We start from the raw sequence: 8,890 nt of genomic DNA on the forward strand, positions 1-8,890 counted from the left end.
AATATATAGGACATTGAAACGTTTTACTTCATGAGGTAAATATTATTCAGCGTAGCATAGACTCTAATATACATAGCGTAAAGTGCACTTTCAACATTTTAAACAAAGATTTCACGGAAAACAATAATCTCCTTTGATATTGTTCGTTTTAATTATCTATATGACTCTTGAGGTAGATTTTAAGAGTTTACACTTAAAATCTATTAATGGATTAATGGATGCTGATAGTTGAAGGCAATAAGGGGTTCAGGGTAGGGCTCAAGGTTAGGTAGGGTCTTATACTGCTAACACATCACATTCCGGTAGTCTTGTACCTCCAGTTTAATGCACAGCACCAGGTGCAATAAGAACGAGGGTCAAGATCAATAACATTGTCCTGTGGTAATAATCAATCTGACATTCATATTTAAAACAAGCCATGATTTAACAGGCCAATGTAATGAGTGATCTTCTTTCATTCTATTTGATTAAAGAATCTTTCCTGGGAACTTCAGGATAGTTATTAACATATGTTTAATTAATATCCCTTACTTGTCTTTTCTTATTTATCAAATCTGTAAATCATTTTCCAGTTTTTGTTTCTTTTCTCCCAGCATCTGGTGGTGCAGAAGGAGTAGATAACATCTCAACTGGGGACCCTGAACCGGTTACGAGTTGAGTTGAAGCTGTGATAATATGTAGGAGGAAAAAGATTCTAACTCTATAGGAGACGTGGGTGTTAACTAAATATTATTTGGTTTTTTATTTCCTTAATTCGAATAAGGACATCAAAGCGTCCTCTATTATAATACCCAGTCAATTTAACTATTTTGAGTCTTAGTGTAGTCGGTGAACATAATGATAGTAACGCCATCTAATATACCTAAAATGTATGAGAAAATATTCCTCTCACTGCCGTAAGCTCTGCAATTCATCCATAGGTATACTACGATCTAGACGTATATGTGCTATGTTGCGTAGTATGGTAAGGAGCACCAGACTGTAGCTGAGTAATGGGCTGACACCTCTGACAGTTGGACACATGAGGCAGAAGTCATCCCTAATGCGTCTGTAATTGAGATATATCTGTGCATTAGATACGATAAAGGTGAGAACAGGCACAGAGGCACACGCCATCACCACAATCTCTACTACTTGATGAGGGCTCTGTATGCTGATAATAATCTTTTCCTCCTCCATGTTATAACAATAGTTTAACTATTTCTTAAAAGAATAAAATATTTATGTAATAAAACTGCAAGCAAGAAAGTTAAAGAATTATTTGAGTTAAATCATTGAAAAACCTATAACATACTTCAATTTGGATTGGTAAATTAAAAATATATGGACTGAAAAATCTATTACCACGTATTTAATATATTTTATAAAACTTGTAAAATAAGATCGAATTTCAAATATATTAAACCTAACAGTTGAGCTTCAGTATTAAACAGTGTATATGTTAATTTTTTTCTCTAAAATAAAATCAATGGATGGGAGGAAAAACGTTTCACCACTTTAACATAAACAACAAAGAAAGTAACATGACCTCACCCCCTCCTCCCATCTGTAATACGCAGGTCAGCTGTTATCGTTATCGCAATTTGCAGGTGATCAGAGCACACCTAGCTTAACACTTATCTACAACTCTCCCTAACATACTGAGTGGTTGGTATTGCTACAATATCCATTACAGAACATCCTACAGGTTCGACAAGATAAAATATCCAACATTGTCTACCAGAGTTTTTCTGTTTAGTAAAACTAACCCATAGTAATCTATCGAACTCAATGTTTTATTGTTTCCTATTATATCTTTTGACTCACTAGAGTCCGAAATATTGTCATCCACCTCACTAAAAATTCTATCTAAGAAAGTGTTGTTTACGAACACATCCACTTAAATCTCCCTGAATGAAAAATATACAGTGCATTATAAATATATTTGTGAAAAAGAATCTATTTTTAGTGAATTAGTTAGGTAGTCATTCCGTTTCAAGATTGTTTCCTATTATTTGGCAATGCTAGTAATTCCAAGAAATAGTAATTAAAGCTCTGGAATTTGTATTCATAATTATTCTTTAATAGCAAACTAGATAACTTGCTTTGAAAACTATATTATTATTATTGTACACATTGATTACTAAATTTAGTTCCTTTATTATAGAAATATTTATAATTTTGACTGTATTTTTAAGTATACAATTATACTTAAAATAATTCATCACTAATCCCGAAGCATTAAAAAAAGTGTAGTGGAATAATCGGTTTTTTTTTATCCAACTTATGTTTTGAGTTCCTGTTTTGATAAACTTAATACAAATGGGGTAGCTCACCTATTTTGCCAAACTTTAGGGTGTTGTTTTATTGGACACAGTGTAAAAAATATCTCCTAGAAACATAGTTCATTAACAGCTTCATTTTTCCATTTGTCTGTTTGTGTTCTTTGAAAAATTGTAATCTCCATAACCTATATGGTGTTGTGATTTGGTGAAAATAACAAGAGAACTCTTCCAAAAAAACAAAAAGTTTGCTATAAATGACCTTGGGCTGGTATGGAAGTAAGAAGGTAATCAGGCCCTGTACTTCTGAATTCCCTCTCAACATTAGTAGATCTAGAAGGCATAACTTTTTACAACTATAAAAGGCCAAATTTATGTTATACAGTAATATATATTTCTTTACTCTCTTCTTTTTCATTGGGAATGGTTGGATACAAATTTAATGTCTAGTGTTAGCCCAAATATGGTGTAATAATGTCCTAAAAAGGTCTGGCCGCTTGAACGAAACCTGCAAACTCATACTCAGTTACGAAATTGTGTATACAATTTTGTGACTGATGCTTTAAAAACTAATTTTAACTAGAATTGAATCTAGCCTAACACTTGCCAACTAAAGAAGATGGTACAGTTTATAGAATATTGAGAAAATTATTACATATTACCACTGACATCAGTGTATTGAGTAATGCAGCGATCATACTGTACTAAATCTTGTGGACATCCACCAAGGAGTTTGGGGGAACTGATGGGCTGTCCAAGATCATGGGAGTATTGTGCTCATACTTTGTCTTGTTCTTCACATAGACAGTGGTTAGCCAGGGTGGCCAGGAGGGTCCCTCACTGAAACATTAAATGAAGGTCAGGAATTCATATTTCTTGTAAGTAATTTGAGCGGTTGTAGACGCTGTAAAATTATTGATACAAACTCATATATGTTCTAGTTTTCAAATATATAATAAACACCGATCAGAATATTTAACTAACTTTAATAATGAAAACTTAATTAAGAAATAATTTTTTTTTTTTTTTTTTGCAGGATCACACGAGCAAGCCACACATGACCGCGAGCTGTGGTGGGATTGGCTGGTGTGGCACAGCGTGGATACGAGAGAAGATTCCGACATCTGATGCCTTTGAAGACATGGAAATAGATGTAAGAGAAACCTTACTTATTTTCACACAGGTGTGATATCTGATAGCCTGAATGGTTTGTAACGGTCGTTATGACCAGTGGTTTTCAAACAAAATATTTTGACTGAACGTTTGGTAACAAAAAGGCATTTAATTTCCCTACAAATGGACATAACAATAAGAAACTGAAGTTTCAAAAAAGCTGATAAAAAGTGGCATTGGCCTGCATTTTCTAAGGCGGAAGATGTTGCATATTGCAAAATGTGCATTGCTTTTATACCCGAATATGCAAAGAAACCTAATACAAATTGGGATTTGGGGTTCTAAATGGGTCTGCTCCATTTATAGAGAATAGAAAGACAAAACAGGGTACACAAGTTCACACAGCTCATACCGATTCGGACTACCATTCAACAATCACTGCCGCAAACTTCCTCCGAGTGTTTACAGTAGTAAAATAACTAATGTATTTACTCTAATTAACACCCATAATGTTAATGGAAGGGAGGAAAATCTTGAGTTCTTAAAACCCATTGTTGATAAATATGATATTTTGAGAAGAAAATTGAAAATCCCTCTTCGTGGTCATCGAAATTGTGGGGTGGTAACTGTATAAAAACCTCCAAAATAAAGATGGAAAGTTCAGAACCTTACTTAGATTTGTGCCGAAACTAATGAAAAATTCAAGCAGCATTTTTTAAGCAAATGTGTGCGAAACGAAAACTTATTCAAGCCATGAAGTGCAAAAATGAGATTACTGATATTTGTGGAAATTTCATAATAGGCTAATTAATATAAGAAGAGCATGTAATGGTAATAAAGTGTAAGTGATGTATTTGTGTGTAAATTTTGCATGTTAAAACAGAGGCTGCAAAAACGTGTTATTATAAAAACAGGCGATAAAAGCATAAAACATTTATTTTTGTCATAACTTTGTAAAAATCCACACATTTTAACTTTATCTTTAATTGTGTACTGTTCCGTATACAGTAAGTGGTGTGCGGATACATCCTCAAAACAAAATTAAGTCATGTATCCAGTATTAAATATGAAAAATAAAGAAGTTTTCAATGACTCAATGTTTTCAATGTAGTTTTTCCAAAGTGACGTATGGGTGGGCTACCGTGAAGTTGACCCACCTGCGAAATCGCCACTTTATCGTATTTAACAAGAAATAGTTAACGACATAAACAAACGTTGGGAATGACAAAACTTACTAAACTAACGAAAATCTATCATGGGTGGACTAACTTCACAGACATTAATAGTTTGTATGTTTTACAGCAGAACACTGCTCCAACCGTACACACATCTGGCCAGAAGAGTCGGTGCGTGCGTGACTCATCGTTGTAGCGACTGGCTGGTCAGTTCTCGTGTCCTTGAGATAGTTAACCCTCCCCCTCCCACCCACTGCCTGCCGCCCAAGGCCAAGAACTATTTGCCTCTCACGCACGCGCCCTCACTCTCAAGAGCGATAAGAGTTGGGGCCAGCCCGGCACCTGCCATTTTCCGTCCCTCTCATAAACTTTCCGTCTTGGAATTAATGCCACGTCATGAGGACAAAATGTTTGTTCTGAGCTGTAGTGTCCCAACACATGTACCGTATAACTGTGGCAAAATCAAGAAAATAGTTCATCGCATAACCTTTCATTCGCACTTCCTTAAGAGTACATTTTACCAGCAAATGTAATAATGTTACAGTTTTATTGAAAATCACTGGAAAATAGCAGTTTTGTACGTAATTCCGTAGGATTTCGTATGAGCATTTCTGGTTTCATTAAATTATATATCCGACGTCCATGTTAAGATTGCCTACGGTTAAGGAAATATGTCTTTAAGTGTATAATTGTAGCCGTTGTAATTTATTCCAGGCTTACTATATTATCTTATTCCTTAATAGATGTTGCTTTGTTTCCTCGATCAAGCAAATATATACATACAAAGGTCTGAGAAGCCTATTTCTGTCAAAAGTTAATTAAGATGCGTTTTCTAACAAGCTTTAAATTAATAAAAGTTATATAGTAATTTTTTCTTTTATATCTGCATTACAGTACTCACCAAGCACTGCATACTCCATATTTACTAGAGTGTACAATTAAAAGTAGATTTTTACTAAAAACTTTAAATTTTCTTATTCTATGCTCAACCGTGGTTGCAGAAAAGGTTGAAAAAAGAATTCTTGTTATGATGAAGCTTACTCTATGCTTGTAAGACCAAAATGTAAAAAATAAAAATAGTGGTTAAATTACTTATATATAATTGTGCTACCATAAAACAATGTTTACACAGAACAGTTGACTAAAGTTAACAGGCTCTTATACTATTATATAAAAGTCTTTTTCTCTTTACCTGATTTGTTCCGTGCACTTTTACGATACTTTCATCGTTGTTCTACTAGTCGGGGCGAAAACGTACATAAAAATGAACTGAAAAATAAATTTACTGAGACGCACATCTACTTCTAAAAAGTACTCTCTACAACTTGTTTTCAAAAAAGCAACAAACATATAACTAAACATCTAAATTTTTTATTCCCATTTCTATTTTTCTGTTGTTTTTATCCGAATAAATTGAACTTGAATATTTATAAATGTCGTGTAATGACGACTTATCTGAAAAGAACAGTTTTTTGTTGTTGTGTATAAATTTCATGATCTGGGCATATTGAAGACGTGGGACTTTACGATGTCTACATTGATCACAAGTTTAGCTTGCCACTGGGTCAGTCCTTCCAAGCGTTTGGGTGTCCTTTACGAATCAGTTCTCCTTCAATTGAAGAAGCGTCTAACTTCAATACAACACAGGAGCAATAGGAGATAATGATTCTTCCAAAGTAAATTAATTTTTTGACATAAGGATTATCTAGTATAAATATTAATTTTGAAAAACAAAACTGAGAACACTGTCAGCAGTGCTTACGAAAATTTAGGCGTCATTACACTAACATATCTAATGACACTTTTGTTACGTTTTATAAAGAAAGCCTCATCCGAACGATACTGGTGTTTGCACATACAACAGTATACAATGGGCTTGTTGAAGAAATGTAAACACAATGGTTGAGAACTTTATATTGAAACTGCAATAATGCTTTGTTTATTGGATATAATTTTTTTGTGAAAAATGTTAGGATGTGCTCTATTGGAAATGAGGTGGAAGTGGCTTGTCTGTGTTTTTGGGAGATGTGATGGTCGGGTCCATCGATGTTGCTGGGCGTGGTCCATCGATGTTGCTGGGCGTGGTCCATGTGCCGTCGCGAGGGGTTGGAGCTAGCGGAGAGGGCTTTACACCCTTGTGTGGTGTTACCACGGTGGCAACGCCTCCTCACACCGGGCTCCTGGGTAGCGCATGACATGGAATCTACCAAAGTTTAAGCCGCAATGTATTTTTGCTATTAATAAAAATAATTTATCTTCCTTAATCAGGTGGCTGTCTGCCGAGGTCGGCATGTCCGTGTTTTTTGTCCCTAATGCATATATGCTATACTGTCTTAAATATTACATTAGTTTGGCCAATCTGGCTTGCTTCAACACGAAGTGACGCACCCAAGAAGCGCTGACTTTCAAATTTAACCTCCAAATATTAATAACTATTTACAACTCCTATCTGTTATCCTTTAACTGACCATCTATCTATATGACTTAATTTGCCTCCCTTTTCTAAATCCTATTATTTTAGATTGATTCAGATTAATTGTTAAGTTCTTCATTTCACAGTACACTTCCAATCGCTTAGTCATTTGCTGCAGGCACGTCGCAGTGGGCGCTACAACTGCTATACCGTCTGCGTAAAGCAAAGCATTCATCTCGTTATCTCAAAGTGATAACCACCCCCAGTAACTCCAGAATACCATTTACAAATAAACTAAACAAGGCAGGACTAAGTATACATAATCGCCCAAAAACTCGTATTAGTATAAAAGATATCGGAAACTTCATCCTTGTTCCAGACTGAAATACGAGTGTTATCGTATACTTCTTTTATTACTGGTATATTAAAGCCCTTCTATAAATGTGGTTGAAGGCAGAAGCAAAGTCTGACCTCCTGAAAAGTGGAAAAAACAGCAATAAAAATCATACTGGAAGCCTATAACACGAAGCGATGATGTTACAAATGTTATAACGAACTGTAATTTTCACCTGGTCGTCGTCGATCTACATATATTCGAGCACATTAATATAACTCGTTTTCCTGATTGTGTTGCCGACATCGATGCAATTGTAACTTTGACTTTAAAACATGGACTGAAAGTCAATAAAAACAGAAGTCAAAACTTTTTACTTGGAAACTCTAGACTCGTACTTACCGTTGACTTCACTAATTCCCCTAGACTTGTACTTAACAACCAACCTTCACCATATAGTGGCAAAGCGAGAGGCCTACAATTTACACTGGCCAAAAACCTAACTCAACTGCGCTGATTACACAACTGAAAATTTAGTAGTGTTTGCATTCACAGTCTCAACACGTTTTCGCATTTTCTAATCAAATCAAATCAAAATGCCTTTATTTACAAGCGTTTCTCAGTACATACACTGTTTTGCAGAACAACTCAAGTCATTTAATGGCCTTAAATACTAAATAACAAAGACTTGTGATTAAAACTAAAAGGAAAAACATTGGATTATACTAAATCTTATACACTAACAACTTAACAACGTTATTTATCAACACATATGTAGTCCTTAAGTTTTAATTTAAAAGAATTGCAACTGTTCTACCATCGAACATTTCTACCAAAGACCAGTTTAAACTCTATTTTTTCTTACTAAGATAGATTTCAGCGTGCTCGAAACTATTGCATTTGTTTTATATTCAATCTAAGTCGCCGAGAACATAATACACCTCTCTTTAAATAACTATTGTTGCTGAAGTTGTATGAGCTTCGTAATGTAGCCCGTTGAAGACGCTACATTCGATATTGCATATTAGATTGTATCAATTAGAACATTTTCTTCCTTATCTTCTATTCTTGTGATACTCAGCGTCACGTTTTGTTGCTATCGATCCATCTTCACTCACAGTACTTCCTTTTCAACTACTTTCACTGAACCTACTTAACGCCTTTGGAATAATCTTTCCGGTGGTATCAAAACTGTTGGCGGGTCATAAGTTGAGGTTTCAGGGTGTGGCTTCATGTTTTGCATATTATCATATTATTCATCTGTTGTGTTTTTAATTATGTAATTTTATTGTCAATTGTGTATGGTTAGTTAGTGTAACAGACAACTAAGTAGACCTAGACATTTCTCATTTGCAAAATGAGACATATCCCATAATGCTATTATCAATCATAAGGGCGTAACAGAGCACGCGTTCTAATATTGCATTTAAAGGGAAACACTCAAAGTCCTTTCACTGCAGCTCCTAAGACACAACAATGACGCATAGGGTCAAAATAGCATAAATCATTACAGGTTGATTTTTTTAATGAAAAAAGGAAGGTGCCGGTCCCTTTTAAGCCTTATTCTCCCCATTTTCAATTGCCTGATAAAAAG

The sequence above is a fragment of the Homalodisca vitripennis genome, chromosome X, assembly GCF_021130785.1.
Source record: "Homalodisca vitripennis isolate AUS2020 chromosome X, UT_GWSS_2.1, whole genome shotgun sequence".
NCBI classification, from domain to species: Eukaryota; Metazoa; Arthropoda; class Insecta; order Hemiptera; family Cicadellidae; genus Homalodisca; species Homalodisca vitripennis.